At 41.6% G+C, this 18,359-nt stretch overlaps 1 protein-coding gene across 6 annotated transcripts in view; it reads right to left on the bottom strand.

Annotated features, from left to right (window-relative positions):
- Positions 1 to 270: 270 nt before the first annotated feature.
- Positions 271 to 18,359, bottom strand: part of LOC147916201 (ral guanine nucleotide dissociation stimulator-like) — a 33,402-nt gene continuing 15,313 nt past the window's right edge. For 4 of the 6 annotated variants that reach the window (XM_087436394.1, XM_087436386.1, XM_087436372.1 and 1 more), the window contains one exon: positions 8,815 to 18,359. The gene's annotated coding sequence lies outside the window, so the exon portion shown is untranslated. Of the gene's footprint in view, positions 6,170 to 8,814 lie in introns of those variants that run through there. The other 2 variants (XM_087436373.1, XM_087436384.1) reach the window with 1 other exon arrangement.

Here is an 18,359-nt window from a genome sequence, read left to right as displayed (position 1 = left end):
GAGCCCAGAAATAAACCTTTGCATATACAGTCAAATGATTTTTGACAAGGGTGCAAAGACCATTCATTGGAGAAAGGATAAGTTTTTCAACAAATGGTGCTGGGAAAACTGGATACCCACATGCAAAAGAATGAGGTTGGATGCTTACCTTACACCATATACAAAAATTAAGTCAAAATAGATCAAAGATGTAAATGTTAGAGTTGAAGCTATAAAATCCTTAGAAGAAAACACAGGGTAAAAGCTGTGTGTCATTGAGTCCAAATGCCATTGCCAACAATGATTTCTTTAATATGACACCAAAGACATAAGCAACAAAAAAATAACAAATTGGACTTCATCAAAATGCAAAAGTTTTCTGTATCACAAGATACTATCAACAGAGTAAAAAGGCCACCCACAGAATGGTTGAGAATATTTGCAAATCACATATCTGATAAGGGATTAATATCTAGAATATATAAAGAACTCCCACAACTCAACAATTAAAAAAAACCCAATTTAAACATGCACAAAGGACTTGAATAGACATTTCTCCAAACAAGATAAAAAATGGCCAGTACACACATGAAAAGATGCTCAACATCACTAAGTATCAGGAAAATGCAAAATAAAACCACAATGAGATACATCTTCATACCCATTAGGATAGTTACTATCACAAAATCAGAAAATAACATGTTGGCAAGAATGTTGAGAAATTGGAACCCTTGTGCTCTGATGGTGAGAATATAAAACTGTGGAAAACAGTATGGTAGTTCCTTCAAAATTTAAAAATTGAATTACCATATCATCTAGCAATTCCACTTATGGGTTCTGAAATAATAGAAAATATATTTATTGGTCTCTGCCTCTAGTTCCTGGCACAGAGCTCCTAAAACCCTTGTAATTTCCTAAATGATAAGAACACTAGGAGCATCTCTTGTTCTAATATTTGTCTTTGACTCCATCCCTGACACAGAGCTCCTAAAACCCTTGTAATTTCCTAAATGATAAGAACACTAGGAGAATCTTTTGTTCTATTGAGGCAACTCTGGGTGGGCTCCTGGATGGCTCCTGGATGGGGGCTGGTCACCAGACAGACCAAGCCCTGATTAGAAGCTTGGAATATTTAGCCTTACTCCTTATCCTCCAGGCAGGGGAGAGGGGCTGGAAACTGAGTTAATAATTGATCATGCCTACATGAGGGAGCCTCAGTAAAAATCCCAATAGAAGGAGGTTCAGAGAGCTTCCAGGTTGCCAATGACAAGGAGTGACTGGAGAGTGGTGCACCTGGAGATGGCATAAAAGCTCTGTGCCCTTTCTCACATACCTTTCCCTATGCGCCACTTCCATCAGGCTGTTCTTGAGTTATATCCTTTTATAATAAACTGGTGATCTAGTAAATGTTTCTCTGAGTTTTGTGAGCCACTCTAGCAAATTAATCAAACCCAAGGAGGAGGTTGTGGGAACCTCTGGTTTACAGCCAGTCAGTCAGAAGTACAGGAAACAGCCTGGGCTTCTAACTAGCATATGAAGTTGAAGTGAGGTTGGGTGGGTGTGCAGTCTTATAGGACTGAGCCCTCAACCTGTGGAATCGGATGTATCTCTGTGTTGACAGCATCAAATTGAGTTGAATTATCTGACGACCAGCTGACATTCCAAGAATTGCTTGTTGGAGGTCTGGGGAACCCTCCCACATGTGAGAAAATAAATCTCAGAACACCATTTATGGGTATACACCCAAAAGAACTGAATGCAGAGGTAAAAAGACATATACATACACCCCTGTCATTAACAGTGTTATTCAAAATAGCCAGAAGCTGGAAGCAAGCCAAGTGTCCATCAACGGATGAATTGACAAAAAAAATGTGCTGGATACACACAGTGGAATACCATTCACCCTTAAAAAGGAAGGAATTGACACATGCTATGGCATGGATGAACCTTAAAGACTTTATGCTAAGTGAAATAAAGCCAGCCACAAAAGTAAAATAGTGTATGATTCTACTCATATAGTAGTCAAATTCATAGGAATAGAAAGGAGAATGGTGGTTCCCAGGGGCAAGAGGGAGAGACAACAGGGAGTTGTTGCTTAATGTGCACAGAGTTTCACTGCAAGGTAAAAATAGTTCTGTGGATGGTTGGAGGTTATAGCTACACAATAATGTGAATGTACTGAATGTCACTGAACTGTACACTTAAAAATGGTTAAAATGGTCAATTTTATGTTATGCATATTTTATGACCATTTTAAAAAATTAATTATTTCCAACAAATAAACAAACACTAGCTACATGCAATAGCATGGATAACTATCACAATCATAATGCGGCATAAAAGAAATTATATTCAAAAGGCAATATATTTTATAATTCAATTTATATAAAATCCAAAAAAGAAACAAAACCGAGGTCTGGCTTCCAGTAATGGTGGAGTAGCTTGTTGAACTAACACTCTCACAGATAACAATGATAAAATCTGCATAAAATATTATATATATTTATAGAGAATCATTTATCTATATGTAATACACATATAATAAATGTGTATGTGTGTGTATGTATAAATCTCTTCCAAAGCAAGCAGAACTGAGACGGAGTCTTCCCTTAAATGATGGGAATTGCACCAGGAGATATTTGCAAGCTTGAGTCTTTTGCCTCAAAGCATTCCAAAATCTGTACATGGCCCAGACAGGGGAAAAACTACAGTCTTACTTGTAATGCTACAGGATATATTTTGGGGCTGGCAGAGTAGCTGGAAAGTTGGGGAGAAATTCTGGAAGGGAGGGACCCACAAAGAGGAAAATCTCAAAATATGTATGAATGTCTCCCCCACACACACACCAAATTGGCAGATCTTTGAACAACACACATGCAAGGCCCCAGAGGGCCTTGTGTAAACAACAGTTGGAAGATGAAAGAACTGAATGAGGATTTCAGCTATGCCCACTGTAAAGGAGACAGGATTGGAGTTTCAGTCCAGCCAAGTTAACTCTCTGCTAGAAAAACAACAACACTCTTCAAAGGAATACAATAGAATCCAGAGTCTCTATAACTATCATTCATGGTTTCCAGTACACAATTTTGAAAAATCATGAGATTTGAAGAAATAGGAAAATGTAATCCATATATGAGCAAAAGCAGGCAGTAGAAGCTATCCTCAAGGTGTTGCAATTAGCAAACAAGGATAAGAAAGTAGCTATTATAAAGATGATCATGGTGGTAAAGAAAAATATTCTCATAATGAATGAACAGATGTTGAAACTCAGCAGAGAAATGGAAATTACAAAAAAGAACCAAATAAGAAGATGAAATAAAAAAATACTTTTGAGTTTACCGGTAGATGAGAAACAGTAGAAGAAACATGAAGACAGAGCAATAGAAATTATCTAGCCTGAAGAAAAGAATGTAAAAATTTTGAAGAAAAATGAAGAGAGCCTTACAACCTGTGAGATGATTGAGTCTCCAGCAGAGGGGAGAGACAGAAAAATTAAATGAGGCAGAAAGGCAAATCAATAAGTAATAGCATAACTTTCAAAATTTGGTGGAAAATCTAAAATTTTAGATCCAAGAAAGTCAGGAAACCCACAAAATAAAACACAAATTAAAACCATACCTAGGCACGTGATAGTCAAGCTGCTAAAATCCAAAGATAAAGGAAAATCTTGAAAGCAGTCAAGGAAATACATATATACATGGGAAGACATTACATACAGGGAGAAATAATGTGAATGATGGATGATACATTATCAAAAACAAAAGAGACAAATCAATAACAAAATGACATCCTTCAAGTGCAAAATGAAAACCCAAAAGTCAACACAGGATTCTATATTTAGCAGAACTCACTTTCATAAAGGAAGCAGAAGCCACAATAAGAGACCGCACACCTATTAGATAGCTAAAATACAAAATAAAATTGCAAGTACCGAGTGCTGGTGCGGACTAGGAGCAACTAGAACTAGGAATGCAACATGATAGTTGCATTCGGAAAACAGTTTAGCAGGTTCTTATAAAGTTAAACATACATTTATTATATGACTCAGATATCCCCCTCCTAGGTATTTACTGAAACAAATTAAAAACTAATGTTTAAACAAAAACCTTTGTGTGAATCTTTATAGCCATTTTATTCATAATTGCCAAAAGCTGGAAATAAACTAAGCGTCCTTCATCAGGTGAGTGGAGAAAGAAGCTGCGGCGCGTCGGGACAGTGGAATAGTGCTGCGCAATGAAAAGGATAGACTCTGGATTCACCCAACAACATGGACGAATCTTGGAGGCGTTTCTCTAAGTGAAGGAAGCCAGATGCAAAAGGCTATATGGTATATGACTCCATTTACATGACTTTCTAGAAAAGGCAGAATTACAGAGATGGAAAGTGATCAGTGGTTGCCAAGGGATGGAGTGGGGGAAGCGGTTGACTACAAAGAGACAGTATGAGAGAATTTTGGGGGTGAAAAAAACAGCTCTGTATGGTACTGTGGAGATGGATACACGACCATAAAGTTGTCAAAACCCGTAGAACTGTACACCGCAAAGAGTGAATTTTACTCTGCAAATTTTAAAAATCAATCAGGATGCTGGGGAACTCAGATGGAATGCAGCGACAAATGAATCTCACTGTATTACAAGCACCTGACATAAGCACACAGAAGGGGTGGGGGTGAAAGGTCCTGACCTAAGTAACTTTGGAAGACAGTGCTTTGACGGGATACTGTAAAACTAAAGTACTGGACAAAAACACTGTACACTAGGTGATAAATGTGTTTCTCATAAGGGTATGGATTAGCAATTCTGAAACTAGTTGACACATTAGTAAATATATTGTAGATAACTGGAGTTAAGTTTCTCACTGTTGGTAAAAGAAGTTACATATAAACAAAAGGAGAATGCTAGAATAAAATCTGTGGTGCTGGGTTGGAGTTGGAAGTATCAGTATAAATCCATGTCTCTTTTAATATCTCTATCCAGATAGATAGTTAGATTGATAGATAGATGGATAGATCAATAGATAGACGTGTATACCTGAGTTTATATTCATACATACATTTCCAAGCTCTGCTGAGTGGGTCTAGAAGCAGTTACACTCTAGTATCAATGAGCACACCTAGCTCCCAGATCTGCATTTATATCATTCTCCAATAAAAAGAACCAGGTTTTCTTGGAGAAGTGGCTAATTCTAGGGCTGGAGATGGAAAATACAAGATGAACCTGGAACACCTTGTAATGCCAGAAAGTAGGAAAGTGCTTTAAAAAAAACACAGAAAATGATGAGATGTGTCAAAAGGAATCAATCTGAAAGACTTCCCAATGGCTGGAAAATTGTGAGCAACAAAATAAATAATGGTAGCATTGGATTATTACCCAGAGAACAAAATAAATATCCATGAGTCTATACTGATATAAAATAGATTAAATAAGAAAGGAAGAAAGAAAGAGAAAAAAAAAGAATGAGAGAAGGAGAGGAAGAAGGAAGGGAGAGGGAGGGGGGGAATCTTCCTCACAGAATTCCAAATAAAAACGTGGCTGGATAGCATGAAATAGAAAATTGCCACTAGAACACCACAGTAATAATTACTGTGAGCAAGACTGACTGATGAATGCAAAAGCTGTGGGTGAAACTTAAAGAAGAAACAGTACATTTGCAGAGCCTCAAAGCATCTCCCTCCAAATACTTAACTTTTTTCTCTTAATTTCTTTAAAAGACCTATGACTATTTAAAGCAAAAATTATAACATTGTATTGTGGGATTTACAACATGGGTAGATGTAAAATTTATGACAACAATAACATAATGGACAGACATAGGTAAATGGAACTGTTCTGTAGCAAGGCTTCCATATTTTACATTGATTAAACTGGTGCACTATGAAGTCTAGGTAGGCTGTGATGTGTTAAAGATGCATATTGTAATCTGGACCAACCACTAAAAACTGCAAAGGTGTGTCACTTAAATGCTAATAGAGGAATTAAGAAGCAAAAAAAAGGGTTTGTACAAGAATGTTCACAGGAGATGACCTGCAAGACGAGCGCACTGTAGGGCATCCACAGAGCAGAACGCCCTCAGCCATGCCAAGGAGCAAACGCTGACACACACGTGCTGGGTGAGTCTCATCAACCTCGTGCCGAGGGAGGCAAGCTGGACAGAAAACAATACACGTGGGATGATTTCAGCCAAGATGAACCTATGATGAAAAAACCAGAACAGTGGTTGCCTCGGGGGAAAGAAAAAATTGCCTGGGAAGGAACAGGAAGGAGTTTTCTGGGGGTGATGGAACTATTCTATTCTTAAAGGGGTGAAGGTTATATGGGCATGTTTATTTGCCAAAACTGTACAGTTGAGAGTTGTGCCTTTCAGTGTGCGTACATCTTACACCCCCCACACACAAAGGACTAAAAGAATAATAAAGTGAGGTGGGAATGGGATGGAGTGTGGATGAAACAAAATTGGCAGACAGTTAGTAGTTGTTGAAGCTGGGTGACGGGCCTACTATGCTATTTTGTTTATTTTGTATATTGTTTAAATTGTTCTGTAATAAAACACTCGTATAAGAAGACAAACTCGATATACAGTGTTTGCTGGTAAGATATCGCTTACCTTTTGGGAGGAAGGAGGGAGAAATGGATTGTTGGCACCGGAGTGAAGCTGGTGCTAGTTCTTGGTCACACAAGTGTGTTCACTTTGTAATAATTCTTTGAGGTTTACATGGATGATTTCTGCATATATTTCTGTACTCATGTTATACATCAATAAACATTTTAAATCCTTCATATTTGCACAAAGATCCTAACTCAATATCTCAGAATAACAGCAGTGTTTTGTTTTAAAGTGGAACACGTTCACTCATGACATCATCACATGGATTTTAATACTTCTAAGTATCTATTAATGCCCTCATCCTTGCGTGGCCCCCTGGGTCTTTCCATTTTTGCCTCAATTTGGCAAGTGGCATGGCTTTGAGTTTTTATGATGGGTATGGGCCCTTCAGGTGGGCGAGGTCCAAGGGAAGGATCTCTGCAGCGACCTTGACCACGGGAACCAGAGGGAGGATCATGGCAACCTGGAGGGATGGAGGGGATGGTAGGACAGGTGGCCTTGTAAAGGCAAATTCCAGAATCCCAGGCACTCATTATTTCCATTTTAGATATAGAATTTACCCTTCAAATACTGGCCAGGAAGTTTCCACGAGGGCTGCAAGCATCCTCAGCAATAGCCAGGCTGGTGAGCCCCACCCCTACTTGAGTACTGGCCTCAAGGGATGTAGCCCAACCACACTGCGCATACTCTGGGGGGTGGGCAGGGCATAGAGAGTGGTCATGGTATAGAGAAGAGGCGGAATAGAGAGTGGGGTGGAGAAGCAGAGGGATGGGGACCAGGGGCGGGGGGACAAGGTGGGAGTTGGGGCCCCTAGCTGTGTATGCTGGGAGCTTTTGTCTCTTAACCGCTCCCAGCTGGGAGCTTGCAGGACCGCAGGACTACAAATCCCAGGAGGCTGTGGGCATGGGGCGGTGCCTAACCCTGGGGGGAGGAGCAGGGCTGTGTGCGCTTGGCCGAGGGACAAACCGCCCTTGACTCAGGACTCTGGTCCTGCACCCGCTGCACGTGGACTGAATCCCAGAGGGATGCGACGGGACGAGCGGGACCAGGGAGTTAGGAGGATGTGGCGGCTGCATGGGCAGCCAAGGGCCTGCAGCGTGCAACTGGTTTTGTCCAAAATAGAAGTCGGACTCGTGCCTCTTCCACACCGCCTCCCTCCGTTGTTTGATTCCTCCTCCCACCTGCGTGCCTGTGGGTCTTTCCACAGCCTCCTACCAAGTCCAGGGCCAGGTGCTTCTCTAAAATGCTTATGGGAACTGGTTTGACATCCCATAAACTTTCCACTTTGCCTGCTGCCCTCTGCCTTCTCTAGCCAAAGTGCCATCCTTTCATCAGCTTTTGAGAGAGATTCCCCCTTGTGGCTGCTCTTGCAAGTACAACTTAAGAGCTTTGCTGGGTGGTAACATTGGCTGTTGCTTGCCTTTTTCACAGGTGTGGAAGTTAAGGCATCTGTGAGGTTAATCACTGGTTTCCCCAGGATCCGCTAAGAGCAGAGGAGAACAACCCAATTCCCAGGCAAGTATCTAGTAGGCCATTTTTACCAACGCATTCCAGGGCAGTGGCCTCCAAAGCAGCAACCTTAAGACGAGAATAGCTTAAGCATTTTGCCCTTTAGATTGATCACCTAATCTCAGCTCAGGCCTGAGTGGCCAGTCTCTCAGGGACACGAGTGGCGACTCTGATCACTCAGGAAGAGACCAGTCATCCAGCTTTGGGAGAGGGATGTGTAAGGTAGACAGCACTTGGGCAGCATTTGAAACCCGTCAGCTTTAACATCTCTGCTTTGGATTCTGGCAAGGTTCCCGCATAAACATGCCTAGGGATAGTCAGAGGTACCATATTCTTTAAAAATTGATTAGAGTTGTGAAAGGAACAGAGCATAAAATATCCTGCTTATTTGCAAAAGATAAAATGCAAGCAAGACCTTCCTGTTAATTTTTTTCTGCTCATTCTCTTAGCTGTACTGTACGTTTGAATGCAGAAACAAAAAACTTGAATTGCCAAATTCTCTTTTCCTGAGATTGGTAAATTAACTTAAATGTCTTATTGAAACCTGTGGAGGAATGGTTAGCAGCTTTCATGATTTATGTCGTCCCTAAAAATCTGGGCTTTGATCTACATGAAAAAAAGTCCCTGTTTATATTACACATCCCAATAGGTTACATTTCCGATTCCTGAATGTGGGATATTATCAAAACAACTGAAAAACCTGGTCATGGAAACTGGACCCTGTCACTTTGTCAAGAATTTGCCTCTTTATGAATTAACGACACATGAATTCTTTAACATTTTTGTAAAGAAAGAATGAGAAAGTGTGTAGTGTCTCTGAATGTGGCAAGATAGGGAAGTCTTGTTAGACCATATCCTCGGGTTCTTCTCTCGTGTTCAATAGGCCCAGGTGATAGTCCGTGTAGTCAGGTGCAGCGCCGCTCCCCCAGGCCCCAGTGTTCCATCCTACTCTGACCTGTGCCCTCTTCAGGGGGTTCTGATGACACTGGTCCACAAGTGTTGGAAGGAGACATTGTAACATGAGAATATTCATCATCTTAAAACAAGGATTAATGGAGAGGAAAGTCTCAGGGTGTGTGTGCTCTGATGCACTGCTGTTGGGGTGTGGCCGCAGTGACAACTGTGCTCCCAGCAGTCCCCACAATAGCTGTCTCAGACGTTTGATCTCCTGGCGCAACCACAGCAGCTGTTGACAGAGCTGGGAACTCATCGTGGTTCAGTGTCTTCCATCAGATTTTGTCGCTCTGACCCTCCTCTGCTTGCCCCATTCTCACTCCTATCCGCTGTGTTGATTGCTTTGTAGTTGTTTCCTAGGAGCCACTGTGTAACTCTGTTTCACAGTGTCTTTAGGGACCCACTCTCACTACACAAGTCACTGTACAACAGCCCCTTATCCTGGTGTAGCCCATGTTCATCCTCTCCAGTGGAGCTGTGAAGAACCCTGCTTAGTCGGAGCTCCTCTCATTCTCATGCTGCTGGGGCTGCTTACGAAGCTGGGCATCTCATCTTTGGTCATCAACATTATTCTTTTCATCGATTTTCTGAAGTCAGAGACGACTTTGTTAATAATGTGACACTGACTGTAACAGACACTTTTATGTATCTTCCCCAACAGCTCTGTGAAGTAGGCCTGTGATCCCCATTTTACAGGGGGGGACACTGAGGCTCAGAGAGGTTGAGTAGCTTCCTTCACTTCACACAGTTTCTTGGTACATTTTGAGTCTCCACCTGGAACTCCGCCTCTCAGGTGTGTGCACTTAGCTGGTGTTCCACTTTGTGCCTCTCTGCCAACCTCTCCAAAGGCACACGCCCCATCCTGAGTCCATTTTCTGCTTGATGGCAGTCACCCTGCACAAACCGGCCCCATGCAGGGAGTGGACTAGTCGGGCATGGTCCTCCAGCTTACCCTGGGCAGGTTCTAGGTTTCTTGGGAGAGCTGGAGCAGTGGAAGATACTGACCATCACTCACCTGGAAGGTTTGTTATGGAGAAATACTCCACTGACTTTTTGCAGGTGTCATGTATTCTTTGTCTTCATTGCTCCTCTGGGCTTTCTCCTACAGTCCGTGCTGTGCAGTAACATACAGTACAGAGACTGGGGAACATAATGTTGTTGCCCTGCACCAAACGGTCACATTACTCATTTTTCTAATTATGAAAGAGTTACATACTGTAAAAAAAAGTCAAATTACCCAGATCTATGTAGAGTAAAGTGAAACCTCCCCCATCCATCCCTTTCCCTGCAAACTCACTCCCCTACTCAGAAGGAACTATTGTTAAGAGTTTGCAGCTTATTCTTCTGGACATTTCCTATGAATTTATAAATACACATAAAGTTTTTTTAACATAAATGACATAACTACATCATTTTGCAATTTGTTGTTTCCCAAACCATATATCATAGATGTCTCTCCTTATCAGTGCTCGCCACTCTAACTTAGTTTTTTAGAAGTTTTAGAGGTACTCCAAAGAACAGGAATACCATGATCTGTTTATCTCTTCTTTGATAGAGATGGGATTACGTCCAATTTCACTATTATACATAATGCTGCAGTAAGATCCTTGTATGGAGTTTATTACACTGCTATTCAACTGCTCAATTTTCCTTGTTTCCTCTTGGTCAGAGACTATGATATATTTTTAACAATTTTATGGGAATTATTATTGTTATTATTATTATTTTTTTGTGTGTGTGAGGAAGATCAGCCCTGAGGTAACATCCATGCCAATCCTCCTCTTTTTGCTGAGAAAGACTGGCTCTGAGTTAACATCTGTTGCCAATCCTTCTCCTTTTTTTTCCCCCAAAGCCCCAGTAAATAGTTGTACGTCATAGATGCACATCCTTCTAGTTGCTGTATGTGGGATGTGGCCTCAGCATGGCCGGAGAAGCGACGTGTTAGTGCATGCCGGATCTGAACCCGGGCCACCAGTAGCGGAACACTTAACCACTAAGCCACGGAGCCAGCCCTATGGGAATTATTTTATAGGGAATTTAATTTTATCACTGAATAAAGACATTTATGGGGAAACTGGACTTTAAGGTCATCCATCTCAGTATTCTGGAGAAAAATCATGAAGCTTAGAAGGTATGAGGCTTGCTCCATCACAATCGAACAAGTCATGTTAACAATTTAAAGTTGAATGTTTGAATAGCCACTACTCTCTCTGTTCAGAGGAAGAATGACTTTTTCTTGTCTAGAAAACTTCTGACTCCAGGGGCTCTCACTTGTGCTTCAGAGAGGGTAAGATATTGGTGTTGTATCTGTTTCTCTTCAGCTGTAGGCTGCATCTTCTAAAGATCATAGAATTGAACATGGTCCAATAAATGTATATGAGTTGGGTCAAAAATTCAAAGTAAGGAACCCAAGATAGGAATCCATAACTTTGGTTCTTAATAAAGAATTTCCTTTGATATCCTCAAGTCTCTGTGATTACTGTGTATACATGAATGAAATATCCCTCTGTCCATTTCTTAAGTTGTTTCCATTGACTTTATGGATTTATCCTCTAATCCAGATTCTAAGTGTGAAAGAACATCTTTGTCCTTCAAAGAAAAGAAGCCATTGAAATTTGATTTTCTTTTAGCTCGCCATCCTACAAGTTTGAGGAATAAATTATCATGTAATGGTACAATGATTCTGAAATCTAATTTTTAATTAGAGGGGTGTAAGGGATGAATGAATGGTGGTTCATCCCCATGGTCAAGGGTATTGTACACGTGGACGTGTAAACAAGATTCAGGAAGCTGCTTCAGCCCTGTGACATCCCTGAGAACCACAGTGCAGGAGGATCTAGGCACACAGCCATCTGCCTCGATCTCCTGGGTTACATGTAGATCCAGGGGTCTTGAGAGTGGTGTCAGAGCAGCTAGCTTTTATCTATTTCTCCCCTTCCTTCTCTCCAGCTTATCTCAAACAGTCCTGACTATCATATTTTAAAGGCCAATTGTAGTTATTTACATGAGCTGCTTGTTCATTATTGCAGAGTAATAATCAGGCATACCATTAAATATCATTTAATCTACCTAATTAAATTTGTTGTACCTTTTGATTGATTAGAACACTAAAGTTAGTTCAGAGTTTGATATTCACCAAATGTGTTAATCTGCTTACAACTGCCATGTGCCTCATTCCTCTTAGAAGTGTATCTTTGGCCCATCACAAGATTTTAATGAATCAAATCATCATAAATTAAGATAATGTATTGTCTTTTGGATGATCGGGAGGCATATGGGTCCATTTTGGAAATATGCCCATCTTTCTTTGCTCCCCATGGGAAGTTTCTTGTCACTAGGTTTCCAGGTGGCTTGCACAAGCCCTAGGTCTATAAAGCTTGGTGCCTCTCCTTCTAATTGAGGTAGAAATAAAAGAGGTCAGAGAGACTTATTATAGTTTTGGTTTCATGAAGTCTTCAATGAAGACCATCCATGCATATTGTTCTGGATAGCTCTCTGTTCCTAAGACTACTAGTTACTTTAAGGGCTTGTCTGGAACTGTCAATGGTCTGATATTTTACCTTACCTGCAAACGAATAAGTTAGCTACCATGGTCTTACAGATGCTGGCAAAAGATACGAGACCCATGGGTCAGAGACACAGGACTTAATGACACAGCAATGGCAGTGGCCAGAGTATCAACATTTGCACTGGTTCACTAAATCCCACTTCCTACAGGATGATACACAGTGAGCCAGGAGACATGCAGAGGGTTGCAAGAACTCAGAGCTTAAGGAACTCAAATCTTCGATAACAGGCAGGATGTCTGCTGAACTTTGGCCTGGGGAAGGGTGTTATTTTTATTATACTGGGGAGTAAGCAAGCCTGCCTTTTGCTCCAGAGGAGGCCACTATTTCTATCTTCCAAGGTTGTCAGCTCTACACACGTTCTTGAAAAGATAACCTGGTTTTACTGGCTTTCAAAGGTAAGCTTGAATGAGACTTCATCATCATTCCGTTCTTCTGTTACCTTTATTGAGATTGTGCAAATATGCTCTTTTCTCTGTAAAGTTCACTAACTTTATTCATACATAAGGGTTGCTTTTGGTTTTATTTATTAAGTTAAAATTTTCTTATTAGAGCAAATGAGGAAACTATTATGGGTTGGATCTGAAGGTATGCTTTTCCAGGAAAAATGTGAAAGAAGATCGGTGCTCACAGAACTTTGCCACAAGGAGTTGATATCAACTTAACTGATTTTAATTTGAATACTGTTTTGTACAACTTTCTTCCATCTTACTTCATCCTCTCTGCTTCTTGTAACTCTCATATGGGCATGGGGCAGTTTCAGGGATTCACTGAACTCATTTACAATATTAAAATGGTTTTTTCTGTTGTGTTTTTTTTTTTATTGAGGTAAAGTTAACATACAACATTAAATTAGTTTCAGCGGTACAACATAATGATTCAGTGTTTGTATAAATGTTGAAATGATCACCACAATAAGTCCAGTTAACATATGTCCCCATACATAGTTACAAATTTTTTTCTCTTGTGATGAGGACACGGCGTATTTCAAGGTGCAGAAGAATCAATGATGATGTCATACTTTTCCATATACAACTTGATGAATTTGGACATAAGTATACACCCTTGAGACTGTCACCACCATCAAGGCCACAAACATATCCATCACCTCCCAAAGTTTTCTCTCACCTCCTTTATTACTATTATTGTGTAGTAAGAACTCTTAGTATCTACACTATTAGCAAATGTGATGTATGCAATACAGTCTCGTTAGCTGTAAGCACTATGCCATATCCTAGATCTCCAGAACTTATTTATCTTGATTACTGAAACTCTGTATCCTTTGATCATCAGCTCCCCATTTCTCCATCCCCTCAACCCCTGGCAACCACCATTCTAACCTCTGCTTGTATAAGTTTGACTATTTAAGATTCCACATATTTGTATTTGCCTTTGTCTGTCTGCCTTATTTCACTTAGCATAACGTCTTCTAGGTCCATCCATGTTGTCAAAAATGGCAGGAACTCCTTCTTTTTTCAAGGTTGACTAATATTCCATTTCTTTATCCATTCACCCATCAGTGACATTTAGGTTACTTCCATATCTTGGCTATCGTGAATTAGCTACAATGAACATTAGAGTGCAGGTATTTCTTTGAGACCCTGAGTTCAATCCTGTGGGCATATACCAGAAGTGGGATTGCTGGATCATATGCTAGTTTTCATTTTTGGAGTAAGCTCCATACTGTTTTCCATAATGGTTGTACTAGTTTACATTCCCACAAGGGTTCCTTTTCTCCACATCCTCACCAACATTTGCCATCTTTAGTTTTTTTGATAATCGCAATCTTAACAGGTGTGAAGTGATAGCTCATTGTGGTTTTGATTTGCATTCCCTGATGATTAGTGATGCTGAACACCTTTTCATACACCTGTTGGCCACTTGTATGTCTTCATTAGGAAAAGTCTACTCTGGTCCTTTGCCCATTTTTTAAATTGATTTATCTTCTTGTTATTGAGCCAACACGAAAAAAGAGAACAAGATTTCCAGGCATTATGGATGCTTCCCAGTTGATGCAGATGGTTTTGTATTTACAGTGGTACCAAAAGATCATGTTTCATGCTTTTTCTTCAGCTTGTTATAAGACCAGCAGTAGCTGCGGCATGGCAGATAATCGGGATCTTCTGGGTTTGGAGGTTTACAACATAAATGAGTGGTAATGAATTTTTTATTATTCCAAGGAAATTATTGAGATCATAGTCCATGGCATCCAAGGTTGATAGGTGTAGGAGGAAATTAAGGTGAGGATCGGTGATCTGGCACTACTTCTGATCATGAGGCACAGGTATCTACTGTATGAGTGTTTGAATAAAAATATTAGAGATCAGGAATTTGTGGTGGGTGAATATGTTTTCTGAATTATTTACTTTTGAACATAACCATTTGGATTATGTGAACATCTGGGATATGGGAGTAAGTCGTTAACAGGGGATGGTTGATAATATCACTATTGATTTAACATCTATGAACACCAAGTGGTCAATGGATTAAGCAAATGAGTAATCAGAAAACACAGAAATGGTAGGATTTGGGATTTAGTAAAGGACTGGGGACCGACTGTCCTGAGAGGGAGTGCCAGGACTTATGTGGTTGAGAGTGACAAGGACAAGAAAAGAATAGAAACACACTCAAACAAGGAGGGGGTATTAACAGGATGGAGGAGGAGAAATGATCTAGAGTAGCCTTGAGTTTTGACCTTGAGCTTTCTGTTCTTGATGCAAATCTGCCTGATGACATCCCAGGACACAGGTCAGATCTATCCCCAGAGGATGGGGGGGGAGTACAAAACAGCCAGGAAAATTGTCCTAAAAAGGCAGGCTTCCTTTATCATTTGACTCAATTTCATGATTTACTTTTGTAGGGTAAGAGGAAAAGAAGGATGATAGCCACGTCTTCACAGAGGAAGCAGCATAACTGTGGGATCCAGTCCAAACCAAAGCCTGGTTTAAACATCTCCATCCCTATGAGGATGTCTAGTGACATATTCAAGAGGCCGGTTACTAGAATTCCATCCCATCCTGGCAATGAAGGGTCTCTGGGAGGACACCTTGGACCAGCCCCACCAGGTCTGCTGGCCCGAGAGACCACAAGGACTCCAGGCCTGCAGCAGTGCAGGACAACTGGTAACTCCTTTCAAGCTTGCCAAAGGGTTGCAAAACCTTGCACCTAGTCACACAGGTGAATCCCTTCCAGGTGTGCTTGCAGGTGGTCTGCACTCCAGGTCCCATGCCCACTCCTGCCGGTCTTCAGATTTGGCAGGGATGATTCCAGGAGCTGATCTGGGCATTCCACAGCTCCACTGCCAACAATTTCTGGCGACTGAGGAAGGTATCAGGAAGGAGGAAAGGGCAGTGAAGAGCACAGGAGAGAGACTGGTGGTAGCACTGATGGCGGACAGACTTGCTAGTGAGGCAGAGAAAGTGAGGGGCCAAGAAGGCCGTCCTGACTGCAGATGAAATGGAGCAGGCACCTCAGTGAGGTCTCTTGGCAGCGTCCCTAATGTTTCCTTGCTTTGAGCTCTTGAAACTTTGAAATATAACAATACGTTTCTTTTATTAAACTCTGCTGCGTGACAGAAAATATAGACAGTGGTTTCTTTCTGAGGTGAGAGGTTGAGTTGCAGGTGAGGAGTGAAAGATCTTCCTTTTTCATGCTGTTCTCTCATTTTCCTTTACTATGTACTTTATTTATTTGTACTTTCAAGTCAGCAGCGAGTTATCAACGTCACGGGATGATTCAGTTTTTCCCCATACAGTCACAGTAAAACCTACTTAAAGTGGATTATTCTTTTTGTGTAATATTCCAATAGATTCCAAAATATTATTTCAAAAGCACTTCGATGTCTATGTTCTCAAATTAGATATTTACTTCTAGGTCTCCATTGTTGTGTTCCTTCTTGCATGCTACTTCAGAGTTGCATCTAAGGAAATACCAGATTTCCCTCAGTTTTTTAGATCCATATGTGTTGGAAATTTGATTCATGAAGATGGACATGGCAGCTGGGGGATTATGCTATTATCAAGAGACCATTTTTCGGCATCAGTAATCTCACAAGAACTCACTGCTTGTTGAGATTTAATTGACTATTTGAGGAATCAAGCTTTCGCTATTGGTACTTCTCTTTCTCTTTGGAGGGGAAGTATTGCCTTCCTAGTCTTTCCATTACCAAACCACTTTCCTGGGTGGCTGTGCCCTGTCAGGAAGGGCCTGGGATGCCGGGAACCAGGATTCATCCTCAGCTTCTGCCTGTCCTGAGAAGGCTTCCCTGGCAGAGTCCAGCCTGTGTGTCTGGGTGACACTTGCAGCCATCAGAAAGGAGGCGATAACTCACAAGTGCCAAGCGATTCATCTGGCTCTTGTCTTACAGGGTGTTTCCAAGGGATGAGGTTCAAAATGCCACTTGGTAACCCTTTGAAAGCTCCTGGTCACGGGGTGGGTTCTCGGTGTGAGCTCAGAGCAGTGTCTATTCACCACCAGATGGGAAGCATTTCAGTATTTTAATTGGTAAGGCTGTGTTCATGCACGACCATGGATCATCTGTTCCGTGGCATTTCCTGCTGGACCACCCCACACCCCTGTCATGCCTCATCTTTCAAAGCTCCAAACAGGGTTCACAACCCATCAGGTGGTTGTAATGTAACCACAGCACAAGACAGGGGAAAAAAACACAACCACCCAAGGGTGACACACTTTAATGGCTCGGGCCAAATTGCCCCATTTGGACAAGTTGGCAACATCAACACTGAGTATGTAAACTGGAGGACTGTCCAAGACCATGGACCTCAGAATGACACGGCCTCAGATGTCACCTGGACAGCAAGGGACAGTGTGGGGTCACTCACTGGTCAGGATTATGGTCCCTTATCCTGGCAAAGTAGAGCTCACCCGGGATCCATCAGGCCAAGCCAGGGAGGAGGCTGGGAGCCTTCTAGGGAATTTCTGCCCTAAAGGGAATTGCATAAGGAAGGCAGGTGTGCTGGAAATCCTGGTTCACAGAGAGCGGTCGGTCGTGTTTATGGAATGAGGCCCAGTGGTAGCCTTAAAGCTGCGCCACAGATCTTTCCCATTGGATACAAAACAGCAGGAAACAGATTTCACAGTCCTGGACAAGGATCCCAGCAGGATTCAATTCTAGGTCAGTAGTGAACATGGAGGCACTAGAGGCGTATCAGGAGGGAAAGTCCTGTCTGCCTTTAGTCCATTTGCAAATTACCTTTTCGGGCCTTGTCCTCTCCACATGCATGTTTTGATCTTTTTACATTGTTTTCCTCACTTACAGCTGATGCAATTCCAGAGATTGAACTAAAAAACTACAAGCTCCTAAAGTTTGGTCAAAAGAAACCTCAACAAGAGAAGCAGAAAACATTCCTTCTTCCTCCAGAATGTAGAAAGGCATCCCCTGCCTATGGCACGACCTGTTCCTGGGTAGTGCTGTTTTAAAGACATCCACATTTCAGTGGTTGTTGCTTTGCCTGTGAAAGTACCATCAACCTTCAAATCCCAAGAGAACGGGCCGGGGACCGTGTCCGCCCCTGGAGCAGCTGAATGATACTGAAATGAACTTGTCCTCGGAGTTAGGGGGAATTGGGAGTGATGTCACTAGCCAAAAAAGGGGCTGGCCTTTCTCCCTTCTCCAACATACAATAAGTTGATGACTCAGAAGAGTTCTTGATTCAAGGAGAAATGTGAGATTCTGTGTCTCACTCACACGCCTACAGAAAGCGACAGAACCACACCACAACTCCCAAG

The sequence above is a fragment of the Ceratotherium simum genome, chromosome 10, assembly GCF_057802395.1.
Source record: "Ceratotherium simum simum isolate JZ-2026a chromosome 10, ASM5780239v1, whole genome shotgun sequence".
Taxonomy (NCBI): domain Eukaryota; kingdom Metazoa; phylum Chordata; class Mammalia; order Perissodactyla; family Rhinocerotidae; genus Ceratotherium; species Ceratotherium simum.
Note: the sequence above shows the minus strand (reverse complement) of the source record. Positions and strands in the feature narration are given on the sequence as shown.